Genomic DNA, 17137 nt, shown 5'->3' with positions numbered 1-17137 from the left:
CTTATGAGTAGTCCTGTGGATTCATTAGTATTCCTAGTTATTACCCCTCATGTCCTATGTTGTAAGAATCTTCAGGACCTCAGGAACAAAAATTGCTATTAAATTTAAAAAATAGAGGTTTATCATTGAGATCCAAAAGTGGTCTCCTTGGTTACAAGTCCCTTCTTTCGCTTCATTATTTCCTGTTACTTTTGTTGGCCCAAGAGTAATCTATTATGCCATATAGAAGGTTCCTGAAAGATTAGCATCTTACCTGTTTAATGTTTGCAAACTATGTAAATTGTTGGTTATACGTCTCTTACATGTTTATTTTATTACTCCTGTACAATTGTAGCCTTATCTCATGTGACATAAGAATGTGTTATTATGATCCATGTATGTCTTTAACTAAACCTCAATAAAAATATTATAAAAAAAAAAAGAGCTGCCTGCGGATCTCTTGACCTTGAACCGTACCTTGGAAGCTTGGCGTTCTGCCGAGACACCATCAGATCCAACTCCGGCACCCCCTATTTGAGGGTTAACCTGGACAACACCTCCGGATGGAGAGCCTACTCCCCAGGATGAAATGTCTGTCTACTCAGACAATCTGCTTCCCAATTGTCCACTCCTGGAATGTGGATGGCCGATAGACAACAATCGTGAGCTTCCGCCCATTGAATAATTCAAGCCACCTCCCTCATGGCTGAGGAACTCTGAGTTCCTCCCTGGTGGTTGATGTAAGCCACTGAGGTGATATTGTCTGATTGAAATCTGATAAAGCGTGCTAAAGCCAACTTAGGCCAAGTTATCAGAGAATTGTAAATCGCTCTCAATTCCAAGATGTTTATGGGGAGAGAAGACTCCTCCCGAGTCCATAATCCCTGCACCCTTAACAAGTCCCAGACTGCTCCCCAGCCTAGCAGGCTGGCATCCATGGTCACGATCACTCAAGAAGGTCTTCCGGAAGCATGTGCCCTGAGACAGATGTTCCTGAAAAAACCACCACGGAAGGGAGTCTCTCGTTGAAACGTCTAGATCTATCCTCTGAGACAGATACAAATGGTTTCCGTTCCATTGCCTGAGCATGCATAACTGCAGAGCTCTCAAATGGAATCAAGCAAAAGGAATGATGTCCATGGAAGCGACCATCAGACCAATCACCTCCATACATTGAGCTAGTGATGGCTGAACAGTAGACTGAAGAGAGAGTCAAGCAGAGAGAATTTTGGATTTCCTGACCTCTGTCAGAAAATTTTTCAGAGATAGGCAATCTATTATAGTCCCTAAGAACACCAGCCTTGTAGCTGGAACAAGGGAACTCTTCCCCAAATTCCCTTTCCAACCGTGGGAACATAGAAAAGACAACAAGATCTCTGTATAAGAGCTTGTTTGTTGAAAATATAGTGCCTGAACAAATATTTTGACTAAGCAAGGTGCCACTGCAATTCCCCAAGACCTGATCACTGCCAAGAGAGCTCCCAGAACCTTTTAAAACATTCTGGGAGCTGTAGCAAGGCCAAACGGAAGAGCCACAAACTAAAAATGTTTGTATAGAAAAGCGAATCTAAGAAATGTGTGATGATCCCTGTGAATGGGGACATGAGGATATGCGTCCTTCAGGTCTATGGTCTTCATGAACTGACCCTCTTGGACCAGAGGAAGAATGGACTGATTGGTGTCCATTTTGAAGGATGGCACCCTGAGAAACTTGTTGAGACACTTTAGGTCTAAAATGGGACGAAAAGTTCCTTCTTTTTTGGAAACCACAAACAGATTTGAATAGAATCCTAGACCCTGTTCCTCTACTGGAACTGGAACACTACCAGAGAGAAAAGATCCTGAACACAGTTCAAGAATGCTTCTCTTTTTACCTGATCTGCAGACAACCTTGATAGGTGAAATTTGCCCCTGGAAGGGAGAAATTTGAATTCTATCTTGTAACCCTGAGAAATAATGCCCACAGCCCAAGGATCTGGGACGTCTTGTAACCACTCCTGACAAAACAGGGAAGGTCTGCCCCCCACTTGATCTGATTTCGGACCGAGGACCAACCCATCATGCTGACTTAGAAACAGCAGTGGGTTTCTTAGCTTGCTTCCCCTTGTTCCAGGACTGACTGGGTCTCCAAGAAGACTTGGATTTCTCCTGTTTGGAAGTAGAAGAGGAAGACTTTTGACCTTTGAAATTACGAAAGGAACAAAAATTACTTTGACGTCCTTTAAATCTAATCTTCTTGTCTTGCGGTAGAAAACATAATTTTCCACCTATAATATCAGATATTATTTCTGGCAGTCCAGGTCCAAACAAAGTCTTACACTTGTAAGGAAGCGCCAAAAGCTTAGACTTGGAGGAAACATCAGCTGACCAAGATTTAAGCCACAAAGCCCTGCGAGCCAAGACAGAGAAACTAGACATCTTTGCCCCCAATTTAATAACTTACATGTTAGCATCAGAAATAAAAGAATTGGCTTGCTTAAGAGTCTTAATCCTATCCTGATTCTCCTCACATACTCTGATACAGACTGCAGAAACAATACAGAGACGCTGATCCTTTCCGTATAACGGAAATACAAGGATTACATGACCAGCACATGCGGAAAAGCGCAGACAAGAAGAAGCGCGCAATCCAAAAAACAAAAACAAACAACATAGCAACACGGTTACTAACATAAACAAAACAAACCATTGCCGCCAATAAATATCTCCAAACAGCACTCAGTCCCAAACATTGTAGCGTTCTAATCACGCATAAGAACACAGTGCAAAAAACATACTTCCCAGATAAGGGAAAAATAACCCTTAATCACATAGTACCTGCATACTGCCTATAGAATCCTATTTAAAGGATTGTTAAAACACATAATGAAAACTGCAGAATTTAAATAAGGAATCTTCTAATGTGCAAAGTCTCCAATACCTAGAAGATAAAAAAGCCCTTACCGTTACCTGCAGTCTAGCTGTCCGGCAGGAAAACAGTTCACAAGGCATGAAAGGACACAAACTCCTTACAGAGACCTGTAGAGAAAAGAAAGAACAGAGTGACCCACTCTGGCATTCTATACCTAGGGCAGCAATATGTTAGGAAACAAACGGCTAGATCACAAGTTTTGTCGGTAAGGCTGAGCGGCTCTAACGCTCCTTTTTTTCTAATGCTACCTTAAGCCAACGCTGGTATTACAGGTTTTTTAAACCTGGCGTTAGCCGCAAAAAGGTGAGCGTAGAGCAAAATTTAGCTCCACATCTCACCTCAATACCAGTGTTGCTTACGGTAGCGGTAAACTGGCTAAACGTGCTCGTGCACGATTTGCCCATAGGAAACAATGGGGCTGAGCTGGCTGGAAAAAAACCTAACACCTGCAAAAAAGCAGCGTCCAGCTTCTAACGCAGCCACATTGTTTCCTATAGGGAAAGAAAAAATATGTCTGCACCTAACACCCTAACATGAACCCCGAGTCTAAACACCCCTAATCTTACACTTATTAACCCCTAATCTGCCGTCCCCGACATCGTCGCCACCTGCATTATACTATTAACCCCTAATCTGCTGCTCCGGACACCGCCGCCACGTACATTATCCCTATGAACCCCTAATCTGCTGCCCCCAACATCGCAGACACCTACATTATAGTTATTAACCCCTAATCTGCCCCCCCAACATCGCTACAACTATATTAAATTAATTAACCCCTAATCTGCCGCTGTTAACGTCGCCGCAACTATAATAAAATTATTAACCCCTAAACCTAAGTTTAACCCTAACACCCCCTAATTTAAATATAATTTAAATACATCTAAATAAAATAACTACAATTAAATAAATTATTCCTATCTAAAACTAAATACTTACCGATAAAATAAACCCTACGCTAGCTACAATATAACTAATAGTTACATTGTAGCTATCTTAGGATTTATATTTATTTCACAGTCAACTTTGTATTTATTTTAACTAGGTACAATAGTTATTAAATAGTTATTAACTATTTAATAACTACCTAGTTAAAATAGGTAAAAAAATAACCTGTAAAATAACCTAAGTTACAATTACACTTAACACTACACTATCATTAAATAAATTACCTAAACTACCTACAATTAATTACAATTAAATTCAATAAACTAAATTAGGAAAAAAAAAACCCCCACTAAATTACGAAAAAAATAAACACTAAATTACAGAAAATAGAAAAAATTACAAGGAGTTTAAACTAATTATACCTAATCTAAGCCCCCTAATAAAATAAAAAAGCCCCCCCAAAATAATAAAATGCCCTACCCTATACTAAATTACAAATAGCCCTTAAAAGGGCCTTTTGCAGGGCATTGCCCCAAAGTAATCAGCTCTTTTACCTGTAAAAAAATGAATACAATACTCCCCCCCAACATTACAACCCACCACCCACACACCCCTACTCTAAAACCCACCCAATACCCCCTTAAAAAAACCTAACACTACCCCATTGAAGATCACCCTACCTTGAGCCGTCTTCACCCAGCCAGGCACAAGTGGTCATTCGATCCATCCAGAAGTCTTCATCCGATGGGCCAGAAGAGGACATCCAGACCGGCAGAAGTCTTCATCCTATCCAGGCAGAAGAGGACATCCGGACCGGGAGAAGGCTTCATCCAAGCGGCATCTTCTATCTTCATCCATCTGACGAGGAGCGACTCCATCTTGAAGACATCCGGCGCGGAGCATCCTTCCAGCATGACGACTAACGACGAATGACGGTTCCTTTAAATGACGTCATCCAAGATGGCGTCCCTCAAATTCTGATTGTTGGCTGATAGGATTCTATCAGCCAATCGGAATAAAGGTAGGAAAAATCTGATTGGTTGATTTAATCAGACAATTGGATTGAAGTTCAATCCGATTGGCTGATTGGATCAGCCAATAGAATGCGAGGTCAATTCTATTGGTTGATCCAATCAAAAAAATACTATTTTATATATAACGGATCAAAGATACTAGATCTCGGGTGTTAGAAAAAAAATGCACACAAAGCCATTTTACATTGACTCACATAGACATACATGAACATACTCATTTAGCTACAACTCCGTACAAATATCATCACATACATATATAATTAACTACATACAACCAATATAAAGCAGATTATGTACACAAAACATTTTTGCAATATGAAATTATCACAATTTCATGTACTATTTCACAGAATGACATGACGTCACTCACTTAGCGCTCAACAGGAGTGTTTGAAGCTTTTTTTTTATTTCTCTCCTCCATTGACTTCTATGGGGAATACGTGCTTGTGCACATGATCTGTCTCTTTCCATAACACACAGGAAAATTTTCTATTTTTAAACTCGTAATACGGGCGGCTTACGGTTTGCGCTAATTTATACATTCTTGCATAGGTCTTGCAATGACAAATAGATTACGAAATATACTATTTGGCACTGTAGTTATGTGTTTTACATGTGTGAACATCACTACAAGGTCAAAATCATTTAGGAAATTACATTACATCAAGTATAAATCATGGTCAATTGTATCATGACAAATAGGAAATCATTTTCAAGAATGAACACATATTTAAAGTGACATAAAACCCCATTTTTATATTTCCTGATTCCGAAAAAATAAGCAATTTTAAACTTACTTCTATTATATAATTTGATTTATTCTCTTCATATCCTTTGCTGAACAGCATATCTAGATATACTCAGTAGCTGCTGATTTGTGGCTGCACATAGATGCCTTGTGTGATTGACTCACCCATGTGCATTGCTATTTATTCAACAAAGGATATATAAACATTGAAGCTATTTAGATCATATAAATACATTGGAATGTTGTTTAAAAATGTATTCTCTGTCTGAATCATGAAAGAAAAGTTATGGCTTTAGTGCCCCTTTAAGATCAGGATTTAAACAAAATATACCATTTGGAATTTAGTCTAATTCAAATATATAATTTGAAAATATTCTATTTGTCACTTTTTTGGAAGGAACAGCTATGCTATACTGCTTTATACAAATGAACATATGTGGGAGAGAATCACAATACATACATATATGTACATAACACACATTACACAACAACAAAACACACATTTATCTTTTTAATCATCACACAATAATAATGTGGCAAACTAGAACAAGAGAACGAAGATTTGGAAAGTAGAAAGGCATGTAGCTAATATGACAACATTATTCTAAGCTTCAACATAGGGATTGTATCATTAGGACTTTACTGCCTCTTTAATCAGTTTCTCGCTCAATATTACATATACGTAGATGAGAGGTTTATAATATCTTTATTATTATTGCGATTTCAATGGTACACGTAAAATATTGAAATCTCGACAATCACATATATATAATATTATATATGTCAGTCGTTACTTTATCGTTTCGCAACAATATTGCAGCAACATTGCTCAATCAGATTCTATGTCATATCTATGCACACATTATAGACAAGTATGCACTTTGAATCATGTTAGCGTTGACTTGTGATTTTTAATATAACATTGCGTTTACTAAGTATTTGCTATGCATATGAACAAACATTATGAAGATACACTGTATATGTTATATTTTACACTTTAACACTTTCATATTACGATTTATTGGGGGAAAACTAAATTTTAAACAAAAATACAAAAAAATGCCCACTTTGAAAGCATTCGCACCGCTCAGATACAATCAAGTGTTTACAATCAGCAATCATTACGAACACGCTACCATTGGACATTTTGCACTATAAATCACCCAAACACCATGGCCAATACGTCCCTTATGACCGACATTGTATCAGATCGCTTTTGTGTGTTTGAATACCTTGTTACTCATTTTGTGTTTGCGCTGCTATTTGGCTTGCGCTGCTTGGCTCTGCAACTATGGACAACCGCCAGTTAGATTGTGTTGGTGCTGTTGGACAAGTTATGCACAGCAGACTTAGACGGGCCCGGTGCCTCGAAGAGGAGCATGTGGAACACCTGAGGATTAGGGCTCATCCTGTTCACAGGGTGAGGCTCACCTTGGATAACAAGAGCAATGCTGAGGTTTTTGACAAGTATCAGCTCAATAGGCAGCAGCTATTGAGCCTTTACGATGTACTAAGACCTTATCTGGAGCCATGCAGACGTATGTGCACTGCTATTCCTGGCATGTCCAAGATGCTTTGCTGCATACATGTTTTGGCGTCCGAAAACTTTCAATCCACAGAAGGTTACTTGTCTCAAGGCACCTTCTCTGTGGTTTTTGAAAGGTTTCTGACCGCAGTGAAAAATATTTGTAGGCTTTTCATAGGATTCCCTCAAAATAAGGACAATTGGAGACACCTTAAGAGGAAATTCTATCAAAAAGCTGAAATGCCAAATGTTTTGGGAGCAATAGATTGCACCCATGTTGCTCTGTGGGCTCCAGAAGAAGAGAGTCCTTTCCGAAATCGCAAACACTTTCATAGTTTGAACGTGCAGTTCATTTGCGACACACAAATGCGAATTATGAACGTGTTTGCAAATTTCGGGGGCACCAGTCACGACGCCCGTATCCTCAGGCAGTCCTCAGTTTGAGGACAGACAGTTTCCCCACGAGTGGCTCATTGGTGAGTACTTGTGCACAGCGTGGTTAAGAGGTTAGACAATTGCCACTGTAATGTTCGCAAACAGTTGTGTTTGTGTAATGTGCAAAATGTGCAGATTAAGGCCTAGATTTAGAGTTCGGCGGTAGCCGTGAAAACCAGCGTTAGAGGCTCCTAACGCTGGTTTTAGGCTACCGCCGGTATTTGGAGTCAGTGATTAAAGGGTCTAACGCTCACGTTTCAGCCGCGACTTTTCCATACCGCAGATCCCCTTACGTCAATTGCGTATCCTATCTTTTCAATGGGATCTTCCTAATTCCGGTATTTAGAGTCGTGTCTGAAGTGAGCGTTAGACATCTAACGACAAAACTCCAGCCGCAGGAAAAAAGCAGGAGTTAAGAGCTTTCTGGGCTAACGCCGGTTCATAAAGCTCTTAACTACTGTGCTCTAAAGTACACTAACACCCATAAACTACCTATGTACCCCTAAACCGAGGTCCCCCCACATCGCCGCAACTCGATTACATTTTTTTAACCCCTAATCTGCCGACCGCCACCTACGTTATACTTATGTACCCCTAATCTGCTGCCCCTAACCCCGCCGACCCCTGTATTATATTTATTAACCCCTAACCTGCCGCCCCCACAACGTCGCCGCAAGCTACTTACAATAATTAACCCCTAATCTGCCGACCGCAAAGCGCCGCCACCTACGTTATCCTTATGTACCCCTAATCTGCTGCCCCTAACACCGCCGACCCCTATATTATATTTATTAACCCCTAATCTGCCCCCCTCAACGTCGCCGACACCTGCCTACACTTATTAACCCCTAATCTGCCGAGCGGACCTGAGCGCTACTATAATAAAGTTATTAACCCCTAATCCGCCTCACTAACCCTATCATAAATAGTATTAACCCCTAATCTGCCCTCCCTAACATCGCCGACACCTAACTTCAATTATTAACCCCTAATCTGACGACCGGAGCTCATCGCTACTATAATAAATGGATTAACCCCTAAAGCTAAGTCTAACCCTAACACTAACACCCCCCTAAGTTAAATATAATTTACATCTAACGAAATTAATTAACTCTTATTAAATAAATTATTCCTATTTAAAGCAAAATACTTACCTGTAAAATAAACCCTAATATAGCTACAATATAAATTATAATTATATTGTAGCTATTTTAGGATTAATATTTATTTTACAGGCAACTTTGTAATTATTTTAACCAGGTACAATAGCTATTAAATAGTTAAGAACTATTTAATAGTTACCTAGTTAAAATAATAACAAAATTACCTGTAAAATAAATCCTAACCTAAGTTATAATTAAACCTAACACTACCCTATCAATAAATTAATTAAATAAAATACCTACAATTACCTACAATTAACCTAACACTACACTATCAATAAATAAATTAAATACAATTGCTACAAATAACTACAATTACATAAACTAACTAAAGTAAAAAAATAAAAAATAACTAAGTTACAAAAAATAAAAAAATATTTACAAACATAAGAAAAATATTACAACAATTTTAAACTAATTACACCTACTCTAAGCCCCCTAATAAAATAACAAAGACCCCCAAAATAAAAAAATGCCCTACCCTATTCTAAATTAATAGAGTTAAAAGCTCTTTTACCTTACCAGCCCTGAACAGGGCCCTTTGCGGGGCATGCCCCAAGAAAATCAGCTCTTTTGCCTGTAAAAAAAAACATACAATACCCCCCCCCAACATTACAACCCACCACCCACATACCCCTAATCTAACCCAAACCCCCCTTAAATAAACCTAACACTAAGCCCCTGAAGATCTTCCTACCTTGTCTTCACCATCCAGGTATCACCGATCCGTCCTGGCATCCGGTGCTGAAGAGGTCCAGAAGAGGCTCCAAAGTCTTCCTCCTATCCGGCAAGAAGAGGACATCCGGACCGGCAAACATCTTCTCCAAGGGGCATCTTCGATCTTCTTCCATCCGGTGCGGAGCGGGTCCATCTTGAATCAGCCGACGCGGATCCATCCTCTTCTTCCGGCGTCTCCCGACGAATGACGGTTCCTTTAAGGGACGTCATCCAAGATGGCGTCCCTCGAATTCCGATTGGCTGATAGGATTCTATCAGCCAATCGGAATTAAGGTAGGAATATTCTGATTGGCTGATGGAATCAGCCAATCAGAATCAAGTTCAATCCGATTGGCTGATCCAATCAGCCAATCAGATTGAGCTTGCATTCTATTGGCTGATCGGTGATACCTGGATGGTGAAGACAAGGTAGGAAGATCTTCAGGGGCTTAGTGTTAGGTTTATTTAAGGGGGGTTTGGGTTAGATTAGGGGTATGTGGGTGGTGGGTTGTAATGTTGGGGGGGGGGGTATTGTATGGTTTTTTTTACAGGCAAAAGAGCCCTGAACCAGGGCCCTGTTCAGGGCTGGTAAGGTAAAAGAGCTTTTAACTCTATTAATTTAGAATAGGGTAGGGCATTTTTATTTTGGGGGTGTTTGTTATTTTATTAGGGGGCTTAGAGTAGGTGTAATTAGTTTAAAATTGTTGTAATATTTTTCTTATGTTTGTAAATATTTTTTTATTTTTTGTAACTTAGTTATTTTTTATTTTTTGTACTTTAGTTAGTTTATGTAATTGTAGTTATTTGTAGCAATTGTATTTAATTTATTTATTGATAGTGTAGTGTTAGGTTAATTGTAGGTAATTGTAGGTATTTTATTTAATTAATTTATTGATAGGGTAGTGTTAGGTTTAATTATAACTTAGGTTAGGATTTATTTTACAGGTAATTTTGTTATTATTTTAACTAGGTAACTATTAAATAGTTCTTAACTATTTAATAGCTATTGTACCTGGTTAAAATAATTACCAAGTTGCCTGTAAAATAAATATTAATCCTAAAATAGCTACAATATAATTATAATTTATATTGTAGCTATATTAGGGTTTATTTTACAGGTAAGTATTTAGCTTTAAATAGGAATAATTTATTTAATAAGAGTTAATTAATTTCGTTAGATTTAAATTATATTTAAGTTAGGGGGGTGTTAGTGTTAGGGATAGACTTAGCTTTAGGGGTTAATCCATTTATTATAGTAGCGATGAGCTCCGGTCGTCAGATTAGGGGGTTAATAATTGAAGTTAGGTGTCGGCGATGTTAGGGAGGGCTGATTAGGGGTTAATACTATTTATGATAGGGTTAGTGAGGCGGATTAGGGGTTAATAACTTTATTATAGTAGCGCTCAGGTCCGCTCGGCAGATTAGGGGTTAATTATTGTAAGTAGCTGGCGGCGACGTTGTGGGGGGCAGGTTAGGGGTTAATAAATATAATATAGGGGTCGGCAGTGTTAGGGGCAGCAGATTAGGGGTACATAGGGATAATGTAAGTTGCGGCGGTTTACGGAGCGGAAGATTAGGGGTTAATAATAATATGCAGGGGTCAGCGATAGCGGGGGCGGCAGATTAGGGGTTAATAAGTGTAAGGGTAGGGGTGTTTAGACTCGGGGTACATGTTAGGGTGTTAGGTGCAGACGTAGGAAGTGTTTCCCCATAGGAAACAATGGGGCTGCGTTAGGAGCTGAACGCTGCTTTTTTGCAGGTGTTAGGTTTTTTTTCAGCTCAAACAGCCCCATTGTTTCCTATGGGAGAATCGTGCACGAGCACGTTTTTGAGGCTGGCCGCGTCCGTAAGCAACTCTGGTATCGAGAGTTGCATTTGCGGTAAAAATGCTCTACGCTCCTTTTTTGGAGCCTAACGCAGCATTTTTTTGAACTCTCGATACCAGAGTTCATTTTATGGTGCGGCCAGAAAAAAGCCTGCGTAGCGTTAACAGCCCATCTACCGCCAAACTCCAAATCTAGGCCATAGAATGTTGTTTAACCATTTTATTGTCTTTCAGCAAATGTCTAGGTTTAGCTCAAAGCAGATATGTAGCAGGTCATAGCTAGACTGTGCAGATATAGAATGTGGTTTAACCATTTACTTGTGTCTTTCAGCAAATGTCTAGGTTTATATAAACAGATATGTAGCAGGTCATAGCTAAAATGTGCAGATATAGAATGAGGTTTAACCATGTACTTGTCTCTTTCAGCAAATGTCTAAGTTTATATAAACAGATATGTAGCAGGTCATAGCTAAAATGTGCAGATATAGAATGAGGTTTAACCATTTACTTGTCTCTTTCAGCACATGTCTAGGTTTATATGAACAGATATGTAGCAGGCCATAGCTAAAATGTGCAGATATAGAATGAGGTTTAAGGAATTTACTTGTCTCTTTCAGCAAATGTCTAGGTTTATAAAAACAGATATGTAGCAGGACATAGCTAAAATGTGCAGATATAGAATGAGGTTTAACCATTTACTTGTCTCTTTCAGCAAATGTCTAGGTTTATATAAAGAGATATGTAGCAAGTCATAGCTAAAATGTGCAGATATAGAATGTTTGGTTCTAAAAGATCTTAAGAATAATAATAATATAGTGATCAAACAGGCAGATAAGGGAGAGGGAGTGGTCATTATGGACACTGAAAATTACTTAAATGAAGCCAACAGAATAGTAAATGATGAAAACACCTATAGAAAGCTAAAAGGGAATCTTATACAAATTTTCCAATCCAATTTGAAGAAAATGTTGTTAGAGGCCAAAGACAAGGAAATTCTAAACCTAAAGGAATACAATTTTATAGACATAAAATACCCGAAAGCACCCATCTCTTACAGTCTGCCAAAGATACATAAAACATTAATAAACCCTCCTGGAAGACCGATTATTTCTGGAATAAATTCCTCTATGGCTAATCTTTCGAAATATGTGGACCAGTTCCTACAAAACATGTAAAGGAACTTAAATCCTATCTAAAAGATTCAACCCACTTTTTAAAAGAAATGCAAAAAATAGAATAGAATGATAATCTTATTATGGCGACATGTGATGTAACGGCTCTTTACACCAATATTGACCATACACTTGGGGTTAAAGCAGGGAAGATTTTTTAAAGGGGATATAGATCTACCATTAGAACAAATTAATTTTATTATTGATTATATTGATTTTATTTTGAGGAATAATTATTTCAATTTTATAGGCAGTTTTTATTTACAATGTAAGGGTACTGCTATGGGCACTAAGTTCCTGCCCAGTTATGTAAATTTGTTCATGGGTTGGTTTGAGGAAAATAGTATCCTTAATGGTCCATGGGGCGCAAACTTGGTGTCCTATAAAAGATTTATTGATTACATCTTTATAGTGTGGAAGGGTGACAGAGAACTATTAGATTTATTTTTAGAGGTCCTTAATGACAATTGTATTGGCCTTTCCTTTACAAGTGAGATCAGCAAGGAAAAAATACATTTTCTAGATATTGAAATCAATATTAAAGATAATAAAGTACCAACAAAGGCATATGTTAAACAAACTGATGCGAATAACTATGTACACGTTGAAAGCTGTCACTTTGAGAAATGGGTCAAAAATATCCCTAAGAGTCAATTCATGAGAATTAGAAAAAACTGCAATTCTTTAGAGGACTATGATACCCAATCACTAATTCTGAAAGAAAGATTTTTGGAGAGAGGCTTCAACGAAGAAAATGTGAACTCTACAATAAGGGAAATTAGACAAAAAGATCAATTTATACACACAACCAAAAAATATTCCAAAAGAGGAGACATAGAAGATTCAAAATTAAATATTCCCTTTGTCACTTAATACAATGGACAATTTAAAATTATTAAAAAGATTTTAAATAGCACTGGCACTTTATTACAAGAGACCACATTTTAGTGGATCATGTTAAAAACCATCCAGAGGTTATCTTTAAAAAAGCAAATGCTCTAAAAAACCAGCTAGCCCCAAGTGAGTTTAAGAAAAATTTAGTACATAAAGATAGGGACCTGTTAGGGAATTACATTAAAGGCTTCTTCCCATTCCACAAATATGTAGCCTGTGAGCCTGGCAAGAAAGCTAAGAAAGTAATCTCTACCTCGAATGGAAAAGAAACCTTTTTCCAAGATACAATTAGATGTTCTAATAAAGGGGTTATATATCTAATAGAATGCCAAACAGTATTTAGGCCAAATACAAAGATTGTTACGTGATAGGATAAGAGAACACCTATACAATATAAAAAGAGGTTTCAATGGTCACCTACTATCCAAACATTTTAAAGAATGCCACAACCAAAACTCGGAAAATTTAAAATTTTGGGGTATTAAACTGGTAAAAAAGAATTGGAGAGGAGGTGACCACGAAAGAAAACTATTGTATCAGGAGGCTAATCTAATAGTGGAGATGGACTCTTTAACATCAAAAGACTTGAACGCTGAGTTGGATCTAAATCCATTTTTAAATGAATAAAATATGAAATGAAAATAAGACTTTTTATATATTATTTTTCTAATATAAGAATTTGTATATTAATGTTTTTATTAACTTTTATTGTCTTGTAGTACATATATTTTGGAAATATACATAAACCTATTTTAGATTTCCCCTGAGTCCTTTCAAACATATTCAATCAGGAATGATTTGAATTGATAACTAAAGCAAAAGAGGAGGGAATTTTGACCAAATTTAACTATATTTATACTCCCTGCCCAAAAATTCCCATATTTTATCATCTCCCGAAACTGCATAAGGATAGTGTCAATCCGCCAGGTAGACCCATTGTTTCTGGGATCAATTCCATCACTAGCAATTTATCAGCTTATATAGACTGGTTCATGCAACCTATCGTAAAGAATATTAAATCATATTTAAAGGATACTAGGGAGGCCATAAAACTATTTGAAAGGATGGAATGGGATAAGGAATGCAAGTGGAAAACTTGCGATGTGACGGTTTTATACACCAGCATCCCTCATGAAGCTGGTGTCAAAGCAATTTATGAATATTGCTCCAATAGCGACCTACTCCTATCACAAACTAAATTCATAGCAGATAGCATCTATTTTATTTTAGACCATAATTATTTTAATTGCAATATGGTGTTTTACAAACAAGTACAAGGCACAGCCATGGGGACCACGATGGCCCCATCCTATGCCAATATTTATATGGCATCTTTTGAAGATTGATATATATGGAATAATCCATTCCGTGACAACATAGTAGCTTACCGATGGTACATTGATGATGTCATTCTTATTTGGAGAGGGGTCAACACATTAGTAGAACAGTTCTGTAGCCACATTAATACTAACACCTGCAATTTGACTTTTACACATAGAATTGATAAAGAGCAAATATATTTTCTAGACCTTACGCTCTTTTGTAATCAAATAACCAAAACTGTGGCAGTAAAAAATTATATGAGAGAAAAAAGAGATTTGAGAAGCTGGTTAATAAATTTTAATGGATAGAAAATCCAAATTGGTATACAAACGGAGTGTTAGAGGGTAAATACCCTTGGGTAAAATACAGAGACACAAATCATAAGAGATAACAGATACTTTGGCTAACGCATTTCGGCATAAGCCTTACTCATAGCCAAGCTAAAAAACATATCATTCTGATGTGTTTATAAACTATAGCTCTCACTGTGATTGGTCACCGGGTATTCACACACCCCCTATTGAAGCGACCAATCTGGTGTGTAAACATCACACACCCACTCTGATTCCGTGAACAATAACTGTAACCTGTCATTACTAAACCTAAGTACAGGGTATGTGAAGATATATCAAAACCTAACACTATTCCATTGTGATAAACATTGGGACATAGAGGTAAGATATTGGCAATATTAAGGAGCTTAAATGAATACACTTAAAGAACAGCTCCAAAAATATTGATAACCTCTAACTTCAAAGTATGGTTAGGAATGAAATACTATTTTACAATTAGTAAATAGAATACCCATTATAGGAAAAAGACAGTTATCTGAGAACAGGACCAAGGGAATTAAAGTATAATATATAAAAATCAAGGGAAATATGCATATGGGTAGGTTAGTGTCCGAGGTTTAAGCATAGACGGTGTCCATATAGTACATCAGCGGGTTGTATAGGGAAAACCCCCCAAAAAACAGAGTATATATATATATATAATGACCATACCAACCATCGCATATACACCAGTCCAATCTGGTGACACCATAAAATGCTAAGAAATGGATCACAATATTGATCCAATGGACAATAACTTTGTGTCAGCAAGCTACAAATATAAATATAGAGGGAGGGATAGACGGAGGGATAGAATTGTCAGGCTAGTGTAATTATGAGGAGCAGGGGGCCCATAATATGTCATAAATCCCCACCTCATCTATATAAAATATCCTAAACTACACCTCAATTAAACTCGAGTACATAAGCCTTACACTGACCAAAAATAGATCAAATCAAATTCAGAGTTGAGGCCTTCTGGAATTCTGTTTTTTAGTTTGAAAATCCAGAAGGCCTCTCTCTCCTCCAATTTGTGTGTTCTGTCAGTTAGACCTTTCCTGGGAAATATCTTATCAAAAATGGTCCATATAAAGGACCCAAGGGACTTTTGATGTACTTCAGAGAAGTGCTTGACTAAAGGTGTTGACAAAGTGCCCACTCTAATGTCTGACAAATGTTCCTTAATACGTGTTTTAGCCTCCCTAGTCATAAGTCCTACATACTGGAGGGAACATATGTTACAGGTAATTAGATATATGATATAAGTTTGTCTGCAATTTAGGCAGTATTTGATCCTAAAACTTTCTCCTGTTATGGATGAGCTAAAAGAGTCTCCTACACTTACCCTCTCACATGCCACACAAGTGTGGTGATGGCATCTAAACGTGCCTACACAAATGAGCCATGAAGAGGCAACGGGACCTTCAGACCTAATCCTGGTTGGTGCTACAATGTTCCCAATTGTCCTATTCTTTTTGTAGGCAAACCTAACTCCTTGGTCTACCACACTGATTAAACCATCATCTGCTGCCAGAAGTTTAAAGTGTTTGCCCACAATTTGGCAAATTTCGCCATATTGTTTGGACTACTCAGTGATAAAGGTGACCTTGGTATTAGGATATTCAGTTTCTTTTAATCCTCTCTGTTTGTTCCTATTCTGGCTCAGTAACCTATCTCTGGGGATTCTTTCAACGGCCCTTCTAGCCTGACCAATTATTTGGGAGCTGTAGCCTCTTTCCTTTAATCTAAGTGCCAGTTCATCCGCCTGTTTTTCATACACAGAAGAAACAGTACAGTTTCTTTTTAAGCGGATGAATTGGCTCTTAGCTACACCACCAAAAACTCTTTGTGGATGGCAGCTAGATGCATGGAGGAGTGAATTCCCTGCAATTGGCTTACGGAACACCACTGTCCTTACCCCCTGGCCAGATATACCTTCAAGTGTAATATCTAGAAAATGTACTTGTGATGTTTGTACTTCAGATGTAAAGCTAATGCCCATAGTGTTATTGTCCAAATTAGCAATGAAATCCATCAGGTGTGCATCCGACCCTCCCCAGACAAAGAGCAGGTCGTCAATAAAATGTCCATACCAGATAATATCCTGTCTGTGGGGATTTCCCTCCCCAAAGACGTGGGACAGCTCCCACCAACCCATAAACAGGTTGGCATAGGAAGGGGCAAATTTGGC

This window comes from Bombina bombina, chromosome 2, assembly GCF_027579735.1.
Source record: "Bombina bombina isolate aBomBom1 chromosome 2, aBomBom1.pri, whole genome shotgun sequence".
Classification (NCBI taxonomy): domain Eukaryota; kingdom Metazoa; phylum Chordata; class Amphibia; order Anura; family Bombinatoridae; genus Bombina; species Bombina bombina.
Note: the sequence above shows the minus strand (reverse complement) of the source record.